The 23,335-nt window shown below is 38.5% G+C and overlaps 2 long non-coding RNA genes and 1 pseudogene across 11 annotated transcripts; 1 reads left to right on the top strand and 2 right to left on the bottom strand.

Moving 5' to 3' along the window:
- Positions 1 to 94: 94 nt before the first annotated feature.
- On the bottom strand, positions 95 to 3,768 carry LOC127257753 (uncharacterized). Of its 8 annotated transcripts, none has more exons than XR_007840085.1 (6): positions 2,588 to 3,768; positions 1,756 to 1,965; positions 1,602 to 1,664; positions 1,395 to 1,471; positions 465 to 565; positions 95 to 345 (listed from the first exon to the last, which is right to left on the bottom strand). It is a non-coding gene; the product is annotated as an uncharacterized LOC127257753 (long non-coding RNA). The 8 variants fall into 8 exon arrangements; XR_007840083.1 differs by having other exon boundaries at positions 1,395 to 1,476; positions 1,756 to 1,962; XR_007840082.1 differs by having other exon boundaries at positions 1,756 to 1,962.
- Positions 3,769 to 4,446: 678 nt separating this feature from the next.
- On the bottom strand, positions 4,447 to 11,896 carry LOC127257616 (SNF2 domain-containing protein CLASSY 3-like; annotated as a pseudogene).
- Positions 6,028 to 9,082, top strand: LOC127257756 (uncharacterized). Of its 3 annotated transcripts, XR_007840094.1 has the most exons (4): positions 6,028 to 6,200; positions 7,666 to 7,828; positions 8,129 to 8,212; positions 8,824 to 9,082. It is a non-coding gene; the product is annotated as an uncharacterized LOC127257756 (long non-coding RNA). The 3 variants fall into 3 exon arrangements; XR_007840093.1 differs by lacking the exon at positions 7,666 to 7,828 and having other exon boundaries at positions 8,135 to 8,212; XR_007840092.1 differs by lacking the exon at positions 7,666 to 7,828 and having other exon boundaries at positions 8,109 to 8,212.
- Positions 11,897 to 23,335: the final 11,439 nt, after the last annotated feature.

The raw sequence follows: 23,335 nt of genomic DNA, 5'->3' as shown, positions 1-23,335 counted from the left end.
CAGAGGTCATCTTCAGCACCACGTTCGCTACCCCTTGAACCTCAGAAGTTGCATAATTTCCCATGTGCAGCTTCCTCCCTTCGGTCTCCTTATAGGTCGAGAAGTTTGTTTTGTCAGAGCAAACATAACAGGTTGCTCCGGTGTCTATGTACCAAGCTCTCGGACTTTCCAAAATTATATACTTATTACGCAAAATGATCTAATAAGCGATGTCATAATTATATGCAAGCCTCATTCAAAATATAGTAAAAACAAGTAAGGCATCAAACCAGGTTCAACACATAAACATGGGCTGTGGATGCTCATGAAACGTCAAAAGTATAGGGGAGGAACTCATGTGTGGCACTGCAACGAATAAGTAGGTTATATAAGTATTTAATTTCAAAATCAATAAATTACTAGAAAAAATAAACCTTCAAATATATATTATATACATCTTTGTATGTGGGATCAACATTGATTACCTCACCGAGGGTACGTGCTCAACTAATTGTTGGCAGAATAATTGAGGTCTCCGGAACCATGGTAGCCCTTACAAAGACTTTAACTATTGCTAGCATATCACCTACATATATAGATAAAGAAAAAAAAACATATAATTATGAATGTAATATATCATTTCAAGAAACAATTTACAAATAAATAATAATAATAAGAGAAGCCATCCATAGTATTTCACACATAACAAAGATGGTCGCATATGTTTCACAAATACCGGCAAAGGAGAAGAATTTTTCTTGACCTAACAAGTACTACAGATCAATAATACGAAAGCATATACAACTACACGCTATACCAAAAAAATTTCATCAAATTTATATACATATCATCTACTAAATATGCATATAATTAACAATGTAATAAAACCGGAATAGAACATTGCATTGTCCAACGGCAATGATCAACCCTAAGCCATTTCAAGAATAAATTATCTAGTAATAATCCAAGACTCACCTAAGTTTCAATTCTTTAGAATAATAATATTGAAATCACGACATATTTATGGAATATGCACAATTTAAATGAACATGCATTCACGAACACGTGCAATATCAATGACACCCAAGATCCACCAACAATTGTTTAGGAAACACTATACAAAAACTAAAAGCACGGCATATAGGATGCACCGAATAACACTGGAGTACGTGTAACATCCAAACACAACCTACTTAACAAAAAAATTCTCAATGAAACAAATTACGAACACAAAAATAAAACAATCCTAGAAAGAAAGCATAAATCAAACACACGAAACAAATGGTAACAAAATAAATTTAAATGCAGTAGATAAATATGTGTCAAGCCCCACATTATACAAACAAGTACGCATTAAATATTATGCAAACACTTAAAAATTCATACCTATAGTGTATTACTTTACGATAACAAACCTGGAAGAGGGGCGGTCAACATGATCCCCTTAGCAACATTTTTTTCTAAGCCACAGGACATCAAAAGAACACGAGGCCTGACCTACATCAAGTGTTTGCAACTATCAAGAACATTCTTATAGGCTAACAAAGTATAAGCAAAGTATAATGCTAATTTGCTGAATTAAGATATTATGTTAAAACCCCATTATATATTTATTAACTAACCGTCAGTGGTTCGTGGACCTCGGTACCCAGTGTCTCTAACCCTCTTTGGGTGCGGCTAGTTCCCTACAATGCATGGAGCAATTATTTTGAGTTACTAGTGGATTGGCAGGAGACATTCCATATAATTTACATAGAGATATTGTTGCTTCCTTACCAGGGCTCATATTGATGCTCCACCGGGAGAGTTCATCCAAGTAGACAACTCTGCATGCATGTTTCTAACCTCAACCATGACAGCCCTCAACTCAACAAGGCACTTCTTACATTCCTCTGCAAACTTTTGTACATCTTAACTATCGGTAATGTCCATTGATTCACTGTGTGGGTGGGCAGAGCTAGCTTCACTATTAATACAGCTCAACTACTATAATTGTCAGATTGTCATGAACTTCAATTAACTCATTTAAAGACAATAAATGAGGAATGCATTGCTTATAGAAGTTATTAGTAAAAAGCAGACAATTAATCAAAATTTTGAAAATCATTCAACTAAAATTATTTTTAATCAAATCTTAAGGTTTTCCACCATTCTATCACATCTAGACATTCTAAAATTTTAACAAAAAGGTTGTGAAAATTAATCTAAGAAATGAATGTTATTTTAGCATAGAGCTGCACTTCATGATCACAATATATATATATATAAATAAATAAAGAGCTTAAAATTTTCAAAAACACAAAAGATTTGAATCCATCCATACATAAAATCTAACATCTTAGAAATTATCTTTTCAAATCCAAACACAAATTTAAACTTTAATTAATGCCCAAGACATGAAAGCTAACATCTCATAATTCAAAAACCACAATAATAACTTTGAAATAATTCACAAAAAATACAACATTGATTCCGTTATAGCCTTATTGGTATGAGAATAGCATCAACTTCAAGGATACTTATATATTTTGTTTATAGGGTCTTTTCTTTTTCGGTAAGAAATGATGAATAACCAATTGTGAGTTTGTAACCCTAGATAAATACTCACCTCATCACTCCATGCCTGAGATTTTAAGTTCTGAACAATCCGAGCACCAAATTTCCCTTTGTGTTGCGAAATTCCTAAGAGTTAAGATGATCACCCTAACAACGTAACCTAACCTGCAGGTCGACATTCAGATTATTCAGTTCCCAAGGAAAGATTAGTAATATGTATAGTCCACAGTCAACATACAGCGGATATCAAAAGTTTATCAAAATTGGGAGATTTTCCTAATTAAACTGAACCATGAAAGAAATAGTGGTAACACTATAAGTGTTGGGTAGGATAGATAGTAGAAGGATTTGCAGAAGAAAAAAACACGTGTTGCTCACTATGCTTTGATGATAAGTTCTTTTTTTTCCATCATCAAGTAAGGAGTACATCCATATGTAGGACTCTTGATCTACAAGTCGTTACTTCAGTATGTTATTATTATTCGTGGTTACTAGAACTTAAAGGGATTAGCATATTAATTACTTTGAAAATTACAAATTATTGTTTCAACAATAAGTTCACCGTAATAAACACTATATCTAATTTTTTTCCTTTGTGGAACCTTTAACCACTTCAATCAACAGCGACAAGCACCTACAAGTAGCCAAGTAATAATAGAACAATCTTACTACAGTAGAACAGTAACATGAAATATGTTGTGTTTTATATATATAATCTGTCAAACAACCAAGAAACATCAACTAGAATGTGTCCAACAAATTGAAATAAAAACAATATACTTTCTGAAAATCAATTTAAGAACACAATCAATCTATGCAAAAATCAGGATTCAAGATTAGAAAGGGCAGAATATGAACTTCCCTCTTTCGACAGTCTTCCGGCGAACACACCCAGTCACGCGCCACAGCTCCGGCAACTTCCTCTTCCGGCGATTTCCAAGCGACTTGACAAAGGATAGGGGAAACTATTCTTACGGCTCAGTCTACAGCCTCACATTTAGGGACTAACCCAACTGCCTCCAAACAAAACCCCAAACCAACGGACTCGATCGACCCTAAACTTTAATCGACCGATTTCCCCCAAAACCTCACAAAAACACCCAGATGAACAACTTACCGAAGGAATCGAACAAGAACAACGGCGATTTCGGCGAAGAAGAGAACCCCAAACTTACCGAGAAGAACTCGAAGAAGATGAACTAGAGGGAGAGAAAAAACAGACTCCAAATCGCGCAATACACTATATAATGAGAATGGGGGGTTTGGGGGAGTTATAAGGTGTGGGTCGGGTCGGGTCGGGTCGGGTTAAAGGGTTTTGGGTTGCGGGTTGGGCTTGGTATTGGGTTGGGCCAAAATATATCTAACAAAATATACATGACACAATCTTTAAAAAAAAGTAGCGTTGTCTATAGTCTTAATTTATTGGGCAATAAACAACAAATTAATGTAATAATAAAGTTATCCAATGTACATAAGAACAAAATGTGATTTAGCTTAATTAAAACTATCGGTTCTTTAGTATGGACCCCGTTATAGTACTCAAATATTCTATCATTTCACATAAAAGTACTAAAATGCCTATTTTGATTTTAGCATATTAATACATAAATTAAGTTGACCCTTAAGATCTAAGAGTATTTTACTCTTTTCATGCTTACAAACTATCTACTATATATAAAATACTATAATTCCGTAATCAACATTCAAATAGTAAATGTATCTATTGTTAGTAAATGGAGGGAGTATAATTTTACCTTCGATTCTATATTGTCGAGCATGTCGCCTTAAGCATCGACCAGCACAGCCATGTCCATGAAGATCTGTGTTCAACAATGAAAGAGGACAGAAAAGATAAGTGCAATTTTTCGGATTTCCTGATCACAAAGGACTAACTATATATGAGAGTCGAGATCATTCCTGGCTGTACACGAATCTGTGCACGAGCAATAGGCGTTTTAAATGATTTAACAAAGTTGTTGCGAATGTCATAAAATTTGAACTTCTTACAGAGAAACTAACAAAATGAAAATAAAAATATTCTAATCAGTCGATTGACAAACCTCTGTTTAATTTCAAATTTTAATTTCATCGATAGTCATGTATGCTTTACTTTGTACATCCTATTAATAAAAGATGACAGCACAAATCTAGCATGGTGAGCAAAGAAGTAAAAGAAAAATAGAAAAGATTAGGACATATGGCTACACCTGCCCTCGGCCTTGCTCTCGAATAGAATTATGTAAAATCTGCTCACTAGGACATATAGATAAGAATCTTAATTATCCATGTATAGAAATAATTATTAGCTAAAACTTAAAAGGGAGATTGATATTCACCTCCTCATCAGCTCGATTGCCCGCCATTGAATACAAAACAAGGAATATGTCAAATCATTAAGACCAAAAGTACAGGTTCTCTATGCAGCATAATGTTAATACCTGTGCCTCTCGACAACCTCAGGATACTCTTGCTGTATATTCTCTCTTAAGGTCTGGTCTACAAATAAAAAGGGAATTGAGAAATGTAGCCATTGTAGCAAAGCAAACAGCTAATATACCTGAAAATGATCAGACATGCATCCTGTCTTTGAACTTCTTCTTTAAAGCCCTGCATTCAAATACATAAATTATTTTATCAGATATATATGGGTACCAATGGTGCACAGATTGGATCATTAGGTTGATCAGATTATTTAAGAATATGAATCAAGTTGTTAGGACGAAAAAAATAAAATAAATCAACACGTACCTTTATACTCCCGGGAATATCCTCAACCTCTGCCACGCAAGGATTCGCTCAAGTCGGCATTCTTAGGCTGGTGGATGATCTTTTCAAATATATCTTTCATCATCGGGTGCTGGACCATCTCTTGAAGAATCTTGTCCTCAATCTCTGGCATCGGCTGCTTTGATATTTCCTCCTTGTTCAAAGAAGAGCAGAAGACTAATTCTGATAGCCGCTCTTTCTCAGCTTGCCGGCAATATTTGTCCGCCTCAAGCGTTCCAGCAGTCATTAGATGGTAGGTACGGACAAACTTCTTTTGTCCAATCCTATAAGCACTGCCAAAAAATTGTCCATTTGTAGCGAAATCTCATTCGCAACAATTTTTTGTTACAAAAATTATTTTTTGTTCCGGATATTTTCGTAACAAATAGTTTTTCTCAGTTTGGTCAACCTTTTTCTTTTTGTTGCGGTATATTTTTCGACACAACTACAATAATATTTTAATTTTAAATTTTCAACTAATTTTAGAATAATATTATACATATACATATATCATATATATAATATTTAAATATTAATATATACAAACTGAAATTAAAATAATTGTTCATTTATAATTAAAATTACTATATACAATTAAAAATTAAAATTAAAATAAAAGTTAAAACTATGACCTAGCAGCTCCCCATCCATTTCTTCATCTTCATCTGTTCGTTCTTCTTCTTAATTCTTTCCTGTTCTTTCTTTTTTCTTTTTTGTCTTCTTCTTTCCGTACTTCCTCATTCTCCTTTTTTTTAAGTTATCAGTGCCGTACCCTTGAACCGTGCGCCACCTCCGGCTTCCTCGGCAGTCGACCGTGCTACGCCGCCCGTTCCTTGACTCATCGACCGCGAGCCACCACTGCCCACCGACGTCCTCAACCGCCAGTCCTAGTTCTTTCCGTAAGTTTGAATTTGTTTATTTTGTGAATTTTTTGTATTTTTTTGACTAGTTAGGCTTTTTCTTATACAAATATTGTTCATATTTTTATATTTATGGAGCTTAATGTGATTTACAGAAGCATTTTTAGGGTTCAATTTAGTTGTTTCTTTTTCCCTTTTTCGAACGAATTTTTATACTATTGTAAAAAGAATTTGGCATTGGGGTAGAAGAATATTCTCAAATTTGGGCATAATTTTTAAAAAATACAGTATTTTGCTGAATTTTTAATAATACTCTGTAATTTTGGGTAGAATGTTTAAAACATAAACTTTGCGCAAATTATTTTTAGTTATCAACCTTTTACTTAATTTTGCAATTAATTTTAGAATTTGTTCTTTCTGATGGAGATTTTGTGAATATAATTTATTCTTTCTTTATATTTGCAATTTTTTTAGGTGATATTGATAGAGATCTATTTCAAATGTCTATTGTGACAATGTTTAATAAGTTTGCATAAGTTGGTTGTTGTGTGACTGTTAAACTTTTTCAACCTATTGTGTTGTAAATAAATTCTATGAATTTTCCGTGCTTGAAATTTGCTAAGGACCTAGCATCTCAGTAAGTTATTTTGCATAGTTCTCATATTCTCCTTATCCATATTAGTGTATAGGTTGCTATGGTTTCCTAAACTATTTATTGTTCATTAAAATATATTCTCTAAAGGCTTTCTACAAGTAATCCTTCGTTGGCTTGAAATATGTGGTTAATGCTATGTTTGAAATCTTGCATTTTGTTGACAGAGTGTCTAATTTAGAATCTTGAAGCTTTGAGTTAATAATGTGGGATTTTTATTTTTGTTGCTAATGAGGATCTTAAGTGACAATAGAGTTAGGAAACACAAGCACACCTTCTTGATTTTGGGTTAGCATTTAAGAAATTTGTTTTTCTCTTGGATGTATTTATAAGTATTCAACACATTTTTATACTGACTTTTGTGGCTTCTCCTAATGGATGTGTCTTTTTGTTGTTAAAACTGTTAAATTTCTTTGTAGAAAGCACATGAACTAAACCAAATTTATTACTCTATATTGGAATCGGAAAATCAATTTGTGTTTTAATCTACTGAATCAAACAATTTTTTTGCAATACATTTAGATTGCCAACTTTTATCTTCTATATTATCATGGTGTCTTCTTTAGATTGCCAACCAGATTTGGACTGATAAATTACAATACTATTCAGTTCATTTTCAAATTGGAATCATATGTAATTTAGATTGGAATGATATTTGATTAAAATGGAACTTCAACCTTCTTGTTCATTCCATTCCATAAGCTAAATCATTGGGAGTGTGGGATTATGCGAAAATGCATGAACGGACAGTTTATAGCAAATACATAATTACATACTGAACAACATGAAGTGAGCTCTTTGTGTAATTGTCATGACTCGTGATTACATTGCCCTCCATTTGCTTCAAATAAGTGCCACCGTTGACCTGGATGGATGGCCATTGAAGTACTTTAGGTTTAATCCATTGAGTAATGCAACACTTTATGGTACTTCTTCTGATGGACCAATCAGCTGCACTAACTTAGAGACTGGAATTTCACAAACACCGGCAAACCTTAATCCCAATGGGTGGCAGGTACATCAAGTACTAGATTGGAAACAAAAATGGGATTATTGGTTATAGATTTTTTTTCTTGTTAATATAAATTTTACTTATGGATAAAATCATTTCTACACTTTGTTTTACACACTAATTGGAAATTTCATGTAATGCATTCTTTTGGACTTCTATAGATGTGTATATCCTGTCACATCTCTCTTATAGACTAATGTTTAATGATTCTTAGATTATTTCTGTTTTGTATGTTCAGGGTGGACACTCGATCCAATAATTTTGTATGTTTAATGATTCTTAGATTATTTCCGTTTTGTTGAGGTGAAGGATCCAAACATTACTACAATCAGACCCTGTAAATAATCTACATCTACGGGATGATATTTTGGCTTATGGTAGTTCCAGGTTTGTGCAATTAATTGATTGCCATTGTTGTCCTTGTTAAATTTTTTTTTTGTGTACATGTATATTCATTGTTATTACATTCGTACCACTACAGCAACTCAGGCAGAACAATGTGCCTTGAAAACTGTTGTGTAAATAATTTGTTTTTTCTTTTTTGGTCATGTAAATAATGTTGTTGCCTTTAGTCTAGTTAGTCATATGAAAAAAACTATGAATTGAGCTCCTTATAAGTTGTTTGTGTGTTTGTTTTGGGACAACGAAGGTCGAATGTGGATACACAACACAATATACTAATGTGTGAACCTACATGTAAAATTTTCATTTTTTAGAAAATTATTTAACTTTTGAAAATATGTGAAACAGACCATCATGTCTCAGTTTCACTTTAGGTATCGCATGGGATATACAAACTTGAGATTTTCAGCAAGTTATTATTTGATTTTGTAGCAGATTTTCTTTCAAATATGGATGGAGGCAAATGATGTCGAAGTGATCATTTGCGGGATATGTGGTGGTTTTGTGTTGGGTGCTATAATTTATTCTTATATCTATATTTTTTACTATAATCACTTTTCAGCTGCTTGTTAATTATAATGCAACACTATTTTCAGATTTATCTTCATCTAGAGGCGGCGGGAAACAATCCACTAAAATCATCAAGGGGATGAAAAAAAGGATAGTTTTGTGTGAGAAAGGTATGTACTTGGTACCAATGGGAGATAATTATATTCCTAGACAATACATACTTGGTGCAACTGATGGTGATATAGATTTGATGTAGTATTTTTATATTTTGTAATGTCGTCAACTGATGGTGATATAGATTTGATGTAGCATTTTTACATTTTGTAATATTATTTTGCAATTTTTTCTCGCATCATACAGGTTTTACAATTTTGATATTGATTATTTTGTTATTACTGAAAAATAAGAATACTCTTTTTGTTGCGAAATTGTGGTTGTTACAAATACCGATACAAAAAATATGAATGTCGTTTAAAATAATTTTCTGACAACCAACTTATTGTAACAAAATTTATACTATAATAAAAGCCGTTACAAATGCATGCATATTTATTGTAACGATTCTTTTATTACGAAAAGCGTCCGCTACAAATAAATCAAAAATACATTGTTAGCGTTACAAAAATCGTTACAACAAGATTTCTCACGTGCTTTATAAGTGCGTTGACCGTCCACTTTTTGTTACGGAAAATGTTGATACAGAGACTTTTTGTAACTCGAGTATATGCACCGGTCAAAATCCGGTACAAAATCGTTACAAATAGCTTTTTATAACGAAAAATGCTCATTTGTAACGGTTTTCTAACCGCTACAAATGAGCATTTTTTTTGTAGTGAAGCTCGAGAAATTGCCTGCTGTTCGACTGAAGGATTCCAAACGACATCCAGCAGAATGACCCTGGAAGCCCCAATCAGACTTATGCCCTCAGAGCAGCACCTCGTCGACGCCAGCAAGATCTTCGAATCATTTTCTGGATCGTTGAATGCGTCGATCACTCTCTGGCGTTGCTTCTTCGGTAGCTTTCCTTCCAGCCTCAGAATTTCCTTCCCGGCGTTCCATTGGAAGGTCGCAGCCATATGATCTTTGATCAGCTCCAAGGGCGGAAGGTTTTGGCAGAAGATGAGTACTTTTCTTTCAGCGTCATACAGAGGCGGACAAATTCGAGGATAAATTTTGTTTTCACTCCTTCAAAAGGATTGAGCTTCGATGCCTCGACTGCTTGGGCACTTGCGACTTGCATTTTTGGATGAGGTAAGGATGAATAGATGCCAAAGAAAATGCATGTTCATTCGTAATTATTCTCTTTAACCGTTCCCCTTCCGATATGTCGATCAGCTTCTTTTGCAGTCCAGTCGGTTTAAGGAGGATGACAGAGTCTCTTAATCTGGGGAGATTCTTTTGCAGGATAATTCCCTTGTGCACGTGCACAAACGGTGACATGGAGACTTTAAGCTTCTCCACTGCACGATTAACTGCTTCAGGAAGCAAAGCAGACCGAGAGCTATGGGTTTTCTTATCTGAATGCAGAATCTCAGCAAATGTTCGATCCTGCATAATCTCTTCTGCCGCTGTCGGCCTTACGATCTTGACGGTGTTGAACAGCTCTGTGAAGTTTTGGAACGGCGTCCCTGACAATATGATACGCTTATCTGTCTTGACCTGAACCAGTGAAGCCCAAATCTTAGTCCTTTCGTTACGAGGAGTATGGCCTTCATCAAGAATCACTAGTCCAGGCATCTCAAGAAGTGTCGATCTCAGAAATCCCACCTCCCCTGCATTTGCTTCCTTGCCCTTCTGCGCCGTTAGCTTCTCAAACAGCTTGTAGCTAATCCCCAAAAGGCCTCCCCCTCTCTTCCATGAATATATTTTTACCATTCGGATTGCCTCTGTATCCCAACATCTGATCTTTGTCCCTTGAAAGAGATGGTCAGCAGCCGCCCTCTCATCGCCGGTGAATGCCGGATTGTTCAGGTTGTGGAAATGAAACCCGGCATTCCACCTTCTGAACTCGGCTTCCCAGGTACCAAGTATTGTGGCTGGGACGATGATCATCGGCAGGCAGTTCGGAAACATCTTTAAATATGTCTCGAGGAACACAAGCGTCAGGCGTGTCTTTCCGGTCCCTGGTGCATGAGAAATGATGCATCCGCCCACTCCAGGTAGATTTGAGTTCTTTAAGTCAGCAATATCAGTACTGCCTGCCAAGTTCCTCCAGAGGAACTCAAATCCTTCTCGTTGGTGTTCGTATAGAGTTTCTCTAACACCAGCCTTGATGCCCCAAACCGAGCCTCTAGTCCGGCAGCTTACTTCAGCTGCATGCGCTACTGGGAGAGTAATGGCGCCGAGATCCAGACCCTTCCCTTTCTCCTGCTTCTTCTTCTTTCCCGGCGCACGATGAGTTTTGGTCGCCTGCAAAAGGAAGAAAAAGAAGCTGTATAAACGGGGGTAGCTGTACAAATTTTAAATCAACCTAAAATCGCACTGGCCTACTTTCACATAACAATATTAGTGCAGAATTAGGGGGAATAGATAACTTAAGAAAGAAATATATACTTACCCACGAGGGAATTACATCCCTCGGCTGAATCGCTACATGTTGACAGTAGATACAATAAAGTCCTTGATCATCTGCTAATGTCAATTCATGAAGCCCTCGAGCACATCTGCGCTCTTGGGTGTCTTCCTCCTCATCCACTAGAACCACCTGCAAGTCATGAACAGATTGTTAGTTATTATATCGCTTTCTGAATATTAATAATAAAAATAGTGGTGAATTAGTTCTCAATCCGTGTCGAATCTGTTCTTGTCTATTGTTTGAATATATATATAGATATTAATATGCACAAGTGTTGAATTTGATTGACTTACCTCATGGCTGGTAGTTGTTCCCATCTCCTCCACAGCCAAGTCAAAGTTCATGTCATCGAACAAGTCCTCCATTTCCTTGGCTACCTCAGCTTCTCGCTGTTCCTCTTCAGTCAGGGGCACGACATCCTCTTCAAACCTGAACTTCTTCGGAAGAGCAGGGTAGTCTTCACCTTCACCGGTATGCATTGTCCCAGACTGTGGTCGGAAAATGGATTCTTCTAGAAACTTGGATATGTCGAATCGTTTTGGCTTCATCTTCTTCGCTTTGGCCCCCGTCATGAACTTCGTCATCTCCTCAAGCCAATAGGGCATGTCATCTCCATTACGGCTGTTCCTGCTAGTCCGCGGAGCTTTGCCACCCTATGCTTTTGACACTGAGACTGCACCCCCCTGCTCCAATCTGTGTTCTTCGACCTCACAGATTTCTGACAGCCTCCTCTGCTTTGTTTTCCTCTGAGGAGAGTTCACTGCAGCCTTCCGTTTTGGAGTTCCCACACAGGCACGCTGTCCTCTGGAGTGTCGACTTTTTTACCATTGTTCACTTTTTGCCTCTTCCTCGGAGTGAAGTCTTCATCGGAAGAAAGTTCACACATCTCACCCACAACGTAAATTGACGACAGGTGTGTATTGATTCTCCTTGTTGATCTAACCTGACGTCCAATGCCATCATCAGCAATGCCTACTTCTTCAGTGGAATCCATCGAATTGGAGGGCCTATCGGCACTGCTGCTGCTGATAGTATCCCCTGAATCGCCCTCCAAATTGTCTATTTCATGGCGTTCTTCAAGGGGAACTATCGTATTGGAGTGGCTGTCGGCATTGTCCTCGTTGGAGAGGCAGTCTAGTTCACAGACTGTACACTCCTCGCCAAAAATTCGAGCGCAAGTCTGAGCTCGACTCCTCAAATGCTCCAAAATTTCTTCCAACTCTTCTTTAGAAGGCTGCATTTTGCACTTTCCCATCCCTGAAAAAAGAAATGCAAATATTAGACTGCCTTATTTTCAAATGTTAGAATTTTCTAAAGTCAGCCATTACCTTCTAAATCATCCATCTCTTCAAAACTATCGAAACAAGCTTTGTGCACCTACAAAAGCAAAAGGCAATTTTTGGTAAGAAGATGATTGTAGTTCTTGAAATTGAAAAGTATAGCTTCAAGATCGATATACTTACCCACGAGCTCAAAACCTGGTCTGCATCAAGCTCCACATGACCACAGAACTTACAAGTCAATCCTTGGCAACCCATATACGACAGGTTATGGTTCCCCTCAGTGCATCCATCAAACTGCAAACCATAGAAATTCAATTTGAGTATCGAAGATTAGGAGTGCATATCTAGTGAAGATATTGTTCACGGGAGTCATTCAATAGGGTTTAGGGTTTGGCAAATATTAAAACATCACCATGTCCAAATAAATGCTCGATCGTTGCAGAGATCAATATCTTCATCGTGCATTCTCAGTGTTGATTCGGAGCTCATAATTTCATCTGAGTGATGGTTGCATAAATATACTTAGTAATAATGATGTAATGAAACTTAAGCTAGAGGGGGGGGGGAGGGGGTAAATATTAAAACATCACCATGTCTAAATAGATGCTCGATCGTTGCAGATATCTTATTTTGTAATTTTTCAGTGATCACAATAACTCCATTGTGCATTCTCATTGTTGATTCGGAGCTGATTATGTCATCTGATTGATGGTTGCATGAATATACTTAGTAATAATGATGAATGAAACTTAAGCTAACACTTTCAAAATGTTAACACCTACCTCTACTCAGGGAATGCGATTGAGATCTTCTCCTCCTCTGTAGTTTATCCGTGCCATTATAAGAAGTAGATGATTCACTTTGACCATCATTTACCGATGATGCTCTTCCCTCTCCTTGGTAATTCACTGATTGACAATTATCCTATATAATAAAGTAAAGATGGTTAAATATAATTCAATTCCTCAAAACAAAATGGCGGGCGCTACAACACACCGCAGCACACGGTGTTACTACTGGCAGCACACAATCTGCATTTATATAATACAAATACAATACATTAACTAACAGCACATGCTATCGTTTTATACAGTGCAATCAATACTTGATTTTAGCACACCACGTACTGTTATACAACACACTTGTATTATGAACAAACAGCACAAATAAAACACATAAACTGACAGCACATCTTATACAACACAAATACTAATTGATTTCAATTGTGTATAATAAGACTTTGTGTTGTTTCTATGTATTACGGGTGCTGACATGGTGCTGATTTTTCCAATTCAGCATCCTAACTGTTCCCAAACAAAATACCAATAATCTTACTAAAAGTCATATATGTTACCATGATTCATGATCAATATAAAGGTAACAAGAAATTCATAATCCTCGAGGAACTCAAAAATATTAAATAAACATCTCAATCTTCCCTTTAGACCCATTCAAGTCATGTAGAAAGTTAACAACGTGATAATGCACAAAATGTACTCTCCAATCCAAATATATATATAATCTTAATAACGCATAGCAAACATCAATCTATCTAATTTTCAATGTGATACTTGAGTTTGTACAATAACACGTTAACACTTTAATCTTTATATAAGACACAATGTCCTTTCTTCTAACATTAGTTTAAAAACTAATCACTAACTTAATATTTTTTAATCACACCAAATAATTAACAACAAAATTCTTGAAAATAAATAAAATGCTCCCTCTCTCTCGTTTTATTCTTTTCTACAACCAACACATAATCAATTCTTCAAATATACATTTAGTACGTTGAACTTTCCTCTCTAGGAGAGTTTTCTATGTCTACTATGTGGTACCCTTGATATGTAGGAACCTAATTTATATGATTTTTCGAACAAATAATAATAAAGATTTTTTTTTAATTTAACGATTAAGAAAAATGAATCCAAATGCAATGATACTTATTACTAAACCGCCCTAAATTCATCAATAGCAATACTAATTTAAGAAATTATAAAGAAAATAAATATTAAAATAAAATTAAAAAATCTTACCATTTTGTAGAAATTGAAATTTGGGCAAACGAGAAGAATTTGTTGTGTCTTTCTCTTGCCTTTAAACTTGCCTCAAGATCAAAACTGCAGAAATATAATATTTTTTATTTGTATCGAGTTGATAAAAACAACAATAAAAATTCATAAAATTATTCTCTTTATTTCCGCAATCTCATTGATTTGACCTTTTTTTTTAAATCTCCAGTGTACCACAAAATAAAAACCTTATGAATATCACGAAACTAATTTAAAGCATCGCAAACTAATTGAATAACAACAACAATGTATCAATGAAAAAATAATAATAATAATAATAATAAATTCCAAAAATAGATTTGTTGATGTATTTTTTCAACAATACAAAAGTAAAATCCGAAAATTGGAATTTATCTTCGAATTTGATATATTTAGTGCCTGAGATTAGGAATCTCTAAACATTGTACGGTACAGAAAATAAACTGAAAAATAAAAGACTGAAAAATTAAATGATGATCCCCGAATCACTGACTTTGCTGTCATTTGAAAATGATTGAAGATAATCTGTCAGTTGCAGATCCCAATCCTTATATATCCTTCAGAAACGATACTTGGAACCGTCGCCCGAACGGTTATAATATTTCTCTCAACCGTTCGCTACCTCCTCTTCTGCTGACACGTGTTTTCAACCGACCAAGCTATTATCCTCGCTTACTCTCCGCAGCATCCGACCTCCACAACAACCCACAGTCCGCTTGTCCAACTGCGGATCAACCGACTTGCCTATCCGACCACCAACCAACTGACCTGTTGGTCCGCCCGCAGACCTCCCGACTTGTTGGTCAGCTGCAAACCTCCCGACTTGTTGGTCCAGCCGCAAACCTCCCGACTTGCGGGCCATCCGACTACCAACCAACCGACTTGTTGGTCCAGCCGCAAACCTCCCGACTTGCAGGCAATCCGACTACCACCCAACCAACTTTTTGGTCCAGCCGTAAACCTCCCGACTTGCGGGCCATCCGACTACCAACCAACCGACTTGTTGGTCCAGCCGCAAACCTCCCGACTTGCAGACCATCCGACTTGCAGACCGTCCGACTTGAAAACCATCCGACCTGTAGATGTCCGACTTGCAGACTTTCCGACCTGCGGACTTTCCGACCCACGGGCTTTCCGACCTACGGACCTTTCGACCTGTGGACCTTCCGACCTGCGGACTTTCCGACCTGTGGACCTTCTGACCTGTGGATTTTTCCGACTTGCGGACCTTCCGACCTGCGGACCATCCGACCTGTGAACCTTCCGACCTGTGGACCATCCGACCTGCGGACTTTCCGACCTGCGGACGTTCCGACCTGCGGACCATCCGACCTGCGACCTGCGGACTTTCCGACCTGCCTATTTCCTTAGAAATACGTCTAGTTCACCCGATCATCTCGAAGTACTCCCCGATCAATCTAACAGACCCAATTATAGGCCCATCTCCTCTTCTAGCTTGGGCTTTTTAACCTAATTATTAATTTCATACGTAACAACTTGCCCGCCGCCATCGGACTTTCAAACGCCATTCCTCAATTGTCGTTTGGAAGTTCGTAAACCACAACCCTACTGAGGAATTGCCTCTGCAACTGCAATTAGTTACTGCAACACATTGTGTGCCACAAAACTCTCCATTCTTCGCTACTGGCCTTCGCTATTCTCAATCTCTGCGACTCCAAATCATGGCTAATCAATACATACCTACACTTCCTTTCGATGGATCGATCCCTGAAACGACTTTTGTGGCGACGAAAATGCTCACTCCAACCATTCGCCCATACTGCACCACTCCTGAAGACTCCAATCGAATGAGAAAAGTCTTGGAAGCCCGAAACCTACTAGCTGTCAACAATCCCAACTACAACGCAGTCCGCCTCCATGATAGCATCAAAACCCATCTGACGGATCCTAAGGATCCCTACCGCACCTGGTACAAAAGGGTTGCAGAATATTTTCAAGATCAATGGAAAAGCTAACAAATCGACCATGCCATACTCCTATCTAGTCTCCCATGTCATTTACATGAGAAGGTTTTTCTAGCAATGTCAGCGTTCTGGCACCCTGAGATTTGCGCCTTCCTTCTTCCAACAGCCCCCCTTTGGCCCCACACTCATGGATGGGGCCATGATCGCTCATCTGCCAATCGTAGGAGAAGACCTGTAATGGGTGCCCTAGACGGACAAGAGCCCAGTGCAGACCATCCAGGCTGGTCTCTGACTAGCATTAAGGAATGGGGCTGGACCAAATTTTTAAACAATCAGCAAGGAGCAGACGGTACCCCTATCATTGACCGCGAGCATACTGCCTTCTTGCTCTTCTGGCTTTGTAGGTATGTCATTGTTTCCCCTTCGAAATGTGTTCCTTCCCTCTCATATTGACTTAGCCATACATATAGCCTCTGGTCGTTTCTTTTCTCTGGGTACTCTTTTCCTTGACAATCTTTTTGAAGGATTATCCAGGGTTAGCACCCGCCTTACAGATAAGGACGGTAAAAAATTAGATACCGCCGCGTCGGGGTCTTTTTGGTTCTTGGAATTATGGTTCGGTCTCTATTTTCCTGACGCGTTCCAACTTGGTCAACCCCCTGTTGCTCCAACCCCTGATAAATCTCTGGGAATAGCCCTCAACCGACTCTGCTTAGGTCGTAATAACCTCCAAGCATCTGATCCTATCATCACTGCTATTCTAACCAACGACCGTAGTAACTCCCGATTTTACATGTACCGAAAGTACGTCGGTTATGCGTCCGGCCTGTTTTGGCCATTCCTTGTATCTTCACCTTTGTCTAAACCAGACCCACTTCCTCACCCAACTTACTCTATCTCCTGGGATGCTACTCTTAAACCCAGGTCTTTGTTTATTAGTAAGAAAATTGATAAGAAAGGCCCCAAAGTCTTTTATACCTTCAACTATCAGCCTCAGTTTTTGGCACGCCAATTCGGATGCCAACAAGGCTTACCTGGCCCCATCGCTTGTCCACACTTAATAATTCAAAGTCCAGATGAGAGAGCCATTCCTGAATTGATCACTCTTTATGTATCCCAGCTTACCAATTACATAACTTCCAACTCCTAAATTCCTTTCCGAACTTCTCCAGTTTCAATTGAATCCTTCCGCGAATGGTGGTCGGTTACTTGGGCCATAATTGCTCCTGACAAAGATCGCCTGCTGGGCATTCTCCTGCCCCAGCCTGCGGTGGTGTTGGGGGCGACCCCATTGACCAACACCCGAAGGAAATTAGTCGCTCAAGGCACTGGATCGGGTGCCCCACAGAGGAAACGAAGAGCTTCTCAAGCTATCCCCTTCTCTGGAAACGATCAACAGTCTTTGAGAGACCGCTCATCAGGTCGGGCACCTGTAAAGACCCGACCTCGTCCAGGTATGTTCCAATAATCTTGATTCAATACAACTTCTGTCCTTAACATTTATTAATCATCATTCTGATATCCAGGTCCGACTTCGGCCAGAGCGACCGCCCAAACTACTTCAAATCCAAACAAATCATCAGAGTCACCAACCGACCAACTTCACGCGCCTGAACCCCCGACCAAACGACAAACCTTAATGCAGGCGCCTTCACCTGACGAACTGGCAACAACAGGGATTTCATCTAACAGTGAGGCGACTGCTTTGGAGATGGGTAGGTTGCCTTATGAAGCTTCAGACCCATCTCTTCCTAATATGGCACCAACGGCCACGCCTGCGTCTGCTTCTGCTGCAGTCGCCTCTAGTGCAACCGTTTCTGCTGCGGTCGCCTCTGCTGCGGTCGTGTCAAAAGACATAACTATCTCTGATGCGGCCGTCCGTGGCGCTCCCGATGAACTTGTTGCAGCCGCCCCAGACGCACTTGACCAAAGGGTAGTAGACTTAGGAGCAGCCGACCCAAGGGCAGCCGACTTAGGGGCAGCCGACCTAGGGGCAGCCAACTTAGGGGCAGCCGACTTTGGGGTAGCCGACCCAGGGGCTGCCAACCCTCCTCCAGAGGCAGACAGGCGGGAAGAAGAGCCTGCACCTGTGCAACTGAGGGATCCTTTACAAGAGTTACAAGAAATACCCTCCTCTGATTCAGAGACCTCTGTTAACCTGGTAGACACTTAAATTCTCTTTTCCAAATTACAAGCTAGTGTTCACATGATATTAAATACACTACATTCCCATCGTTCAGGGACCCAGATCCAAACCTCAAATTCCGTTTGAAGCAGCCGATGAATCGGCCATTGAAGTACCAGTCGCTCATCCTTCCAGACTTATGGCCATTCTGGAACCTTCAGTGACCACAATCCGTCCAGAAGTAAATACAACTTTTAAAATTGATTCTTGATATTTGTACTTCATGTAATCTGAAATAAACCTTCATTCTTTTAGGGATGCTCTGATTTAGCCCCTTTGTCGGCTATTCCAATTCCCACAGAAGCCCGAACTATAATTGCACAGGTTGTTGATCAATCTTTTCCCGACCTGGGATAAGACTTACTTGACAGTCTTCTTCAAACCATTGGTGGCCTGTTATTTCAAATTTCTTCAGACTCGGCTGCTACCAACATTATTCATCGGCTGATGGAGCGACTGTCTGAACTCCGAAATGATATCTTATTCGCTCAAATCCTGTCAGTCGAATCACCCTTACCCGACTTGGAGCAAATAAGCCTTGGAAGCTTCCTTGACTAAAACCAAGGAATCAATTCAACAGGCGACTGGAAGACTGGAAGGCCTCTCTAATGCCAAAAAAACAACTAGACGAATGAATCCAACAGAAAGAGGCAGAGTTGAGAGCACTCCATCAAGGAAAGTCTATCCTGGAAGGCCACATAAGCGACGAGCAGCACCTAATTGAGCGATACAAGAAAAATGAAGCCAACTTGGACCAAGAATTAAAGATTCACGTCCGATCCCAACTTATAAGGCGATACCAGTCGGCTGCTAACAACAAGCGACTCTCCAGGACAGAGGATAAATGGTCCCAGATTAAAATAGCTTTAGGGTCTTTTCTGTAAAATTTTGAAATCCTTGACTTAGTAAATAAATTTTTCTCCTATTTTTAAGGATCACTTTCAAAAATTCCGACCCTCTAGGGAACAAACCCAACTCATCTCCCTTTTAAACACTTGCAGTCCCTTGCAAATCAACAAACAGACACTTAGCTACAAACTGACATTTGATCACGCCTGTAAATTTCTGAAATGCCACACGATCGTCCTCATGTTCCTGTAAACAATTGGCAAGGTGTTATTCAACCCTTCTTCGTTGGTAATCATCTAGTTGGAGGCCATGCTGAAGACCTGTTATGCATACTTAAACAATTGGATTTCACTCTCCTTTTGAACTATGAATGGTCCTTCCCAATTCGGAGACCACTTCCCTAATTGATCAACCTTCTTATACGTAGGAAGGATAGTTTTCCAGACCAGGTCTCCTTCTTTGAAAGTTCTATAAAAAACTTTCCTTCCATAAGTCTTAACCCTGATTTCACTATGTTTCACAATCTGATCAATTGCATGAAGTCGATTGACATCCAAATCTTCTAATTGCTGCAACATAATTTGTTGATATTCCTTAGTAAACTCATTAGTAGTAAGGCTCGTACATCCAGATGAAACTTGAACTTCGGCTGGCAATACAACATCTTGTCCAAAGGTCAGCTGATATGGTGAAAACCCTGTGGCAGAATTTCTGTTATTCCTATGTGCCCATAAGGCTCGAGATAACAATAAATGCCATTTTCTTGGGTTCCCCTCAATCGTCTTCTTTATTATCCCAATGATAATCTTATTAGCTACTTCTGCCTGCCTATTAGCTTGAGGATAATAAGGTGAAGAATGACTCAAATGAATACCAAACTCTGCCAAGAAGCTTAAAAACTTTTCCCCAGTGAAGACCAGACCTTGGTCGGTTATTATTGAATGAGGAATACCATACCTATATATGATATGATTCAGCACAAAATCTATCACTTCTTTCTAATCCACATTTTTCAAAGCAACCGCCTCGACCCATTTGGTGAAATAATCTGTTGCAACCAAGATAAAACAATGATTCTTGGATGATGGAGGATGAATTTTACCAATGATATCCATAGCCCAAGACTTAAAGGGCCATGGTTTTACCATAGCTTGCAATTCTGTAACTGGCAAGTGATTCAACTGTCCATGTTTCTGACATTCTTGGCAACCTTTGGCGAATCCACTCTTATGGTCACCGATTGAACTTTCCTGGCTATCAAGGCTTCCCAATCCCAAGATTAAAGCCTCATATTCTGCTGAATTGTGGGTCATGGCTTCTAATTATAACTGTAACTTGACCCTTTGACCAATCGGGCCCCTTCAACAAAACACCTGCACCTGATCTGTTTCCCGAAGTAGAACCATCAAAAAACATTAACCAATTTCGGTACTTACATAAGTCATGTATCCGGTCGGTTCCTGTTCGTAACCTGCAAAGTCGGCCAAAAAATCTGCTATTGCTTGGCCTTTCACCGCCCTCAAAGGAGAATGATACAAATCGAAAGGGGCTAATTTAATGGCCCACTTCATAAGTCTCCCTTGCATAGTAGGTCTTTGTAAAATTAAATTGATGAGATCAATCTTTGAAATGACCTCAATTCTCCTGGGCAACATATAATGCTCGAGTTTGGTGCATGCAAACACCAACGAATAACACATCTTCTCTGGCATAGTATAATTTAATTCTGGTCTTGTGAGAGTCTTACTCAAGTAATATATTTCCCTTTCCTTTCCATCATATCCATCTTGCGCTAATAAGTAACTGACCACTTCATACGTATTTGCCAAATAAAGTTTGAGTGGCCGACCTTCTTTGGGGGGCATCAACACAGGTGGTTGAGCCAATGATTGCTTTATAGATTCTAAAGATGTCTGTTGATCTGGTCCCCACTCAAAAGCACTTCCTCCTGCCTTCAATAATTTAGTGATTGGTCTGACCTTGCCAGCAACATTGGAAATAAACCGCCTGAGATGATTTACCTTCCCTAAAAAACTTTGAATTTCCTTAACCGTCCTGGGCGGTCAGCTGGCCAGAATTGCCTTGGCTTTATTAGCATCAATCTCTATCCCCCTTTCATGAACCAAAATACCCAAGAAACTCCCGGCTGAGATACCGAAAGTACACTTAGTTGGGTTCATCTTCAACTTGTACTTCTTCATCCGACTGAAAGCATCTTTAAGATCCCGCAAATGTTCCTCAAAACTGGAAGATTTGACTATAACATCATCTATATATACTTCTATGGATTTTTCAATGAGATCATGATAAATCGAATTCATGGCCCTCTGATAAGTCGCCCCTGCATTCTTCAAACCAAAAGGCATAACAGTCCACTCATAAATACCTAAAGCTCCTGGACATCTGAATGTTGTCTTGTGAATGACTTCTTCTGCCAAAAAGATTTGGTTATATCCTGCATAACCATCCATCAAGCTGAGAATTTTGTGTCCTACTTCTGAGTCAATTAGCATATCAACCATAGGCATCATGTATTCATCTTTAGGAGTGGTCATGTTAAGATCTCTGAAATCAATGCATATCCTGATCTTCCCATTCTTCTTAACCGCTAGTACAATATTGGCCAACCAATCTGCATAACGGCAGGGCCGAATGAAAGCTACTTTAAGAAGTTTCTGAATTTCTTCTTTGATCTGAGGCATTAAATCAGGACTCATACGCCTTGGAGGTTGCTTGTAAGGCTTGAAATCCTTTTTAATAGGCAACCGAGGCTCTATTAGACTTCACTCCAAACCAGGAATTTCTGAATAATTCCAAGCTAAACAATCAATATTGTTTTTTATAACTTCGAGCATCAATATTTGTTGCTCTTCAGATAGATAACCACTCATCCTTATTATTTTTGGAACCAGGTCGGTTCCTAAGTTAAATTCCAGTAAAGGATCTTGTGCTGAGAAAGCTGGCTCTATTTTCTCTAATAAATCAGGCCAACGAAATTGCTCATCTTCTTGGAAATGAACATCATGTATCTTTTTGTTTTTTTCTACTTTTTTCAAAATCTGGTCTAAATAATACTGGTTAATAAGTATACTACAATCTTGTAAATTTGCACCTTCCATAAAGATATATTATAAAAGTAGGTTTGGCTTCCTCAAGAGCCATACAGTAAATCTGTTCTTTTAAAAGAACATTGAATTCTGGCTGATGAATTTAAAACCCTTATTTGCGTATTCATTAGCCATAAAAAGTTGAGACATTGGAGGTACATGACCAGAATAAAAAACTTATTCTTCAACTTGTTCCGATGCTCCGAAAGGGTTGTCATTTGCTTCTATTTTGAAGACCTGATTCCCTTCCCAGAACATTAATTGTTGATGCAGTGTCGATGGCACACATTTAGATGCATGAATCAAGTCTCGTCCAAGTAGGATTGAGTATGTAGTATCCGTATCCACCACAAAGAAACTGAAGAAATCTTTTTAGGACCGACTTCAATTGAGGCGACCATCATACCTTCTAGTTTGGTCGGCTGCCCTGTGAAGCTAGTCATCTCAAAATCCACAGGAGATAAATCGTGAATTCCTTTCCCTAACTTCTTGAGAGTCTTTAATGGCATCACATTGAAGACGGCTCCGTTGTCTGTAAAGACTTTTGTGATTGGTTTCCCGCAAATATGTGTATTAACATACAGAGGCTTTAAATGAGACGCCGTGCCTTCTGGGATGGG

The sequence above is a fragment of the Andrographis paniculata genome, unplaced genomic scaffold (genome assembly GCF_009805555.1).
Source record: "Andrographis paniculata isolate CXL003 unplaced genomic scaffold, ASM980555v1 Contig58END, whole genome shotgun sequence".
Lineage (NCBI taxonomy): Eukaryota > Viridiplantae > Streptophyta > Magnoliopsida > Lamiales > Acanthaceae > Andrographis > Andrographis paniculata.
Note: the sequence above shows the minus strand (reverse complement) of the source record. Positions and strands in the feature narration are given on the sequence as shown.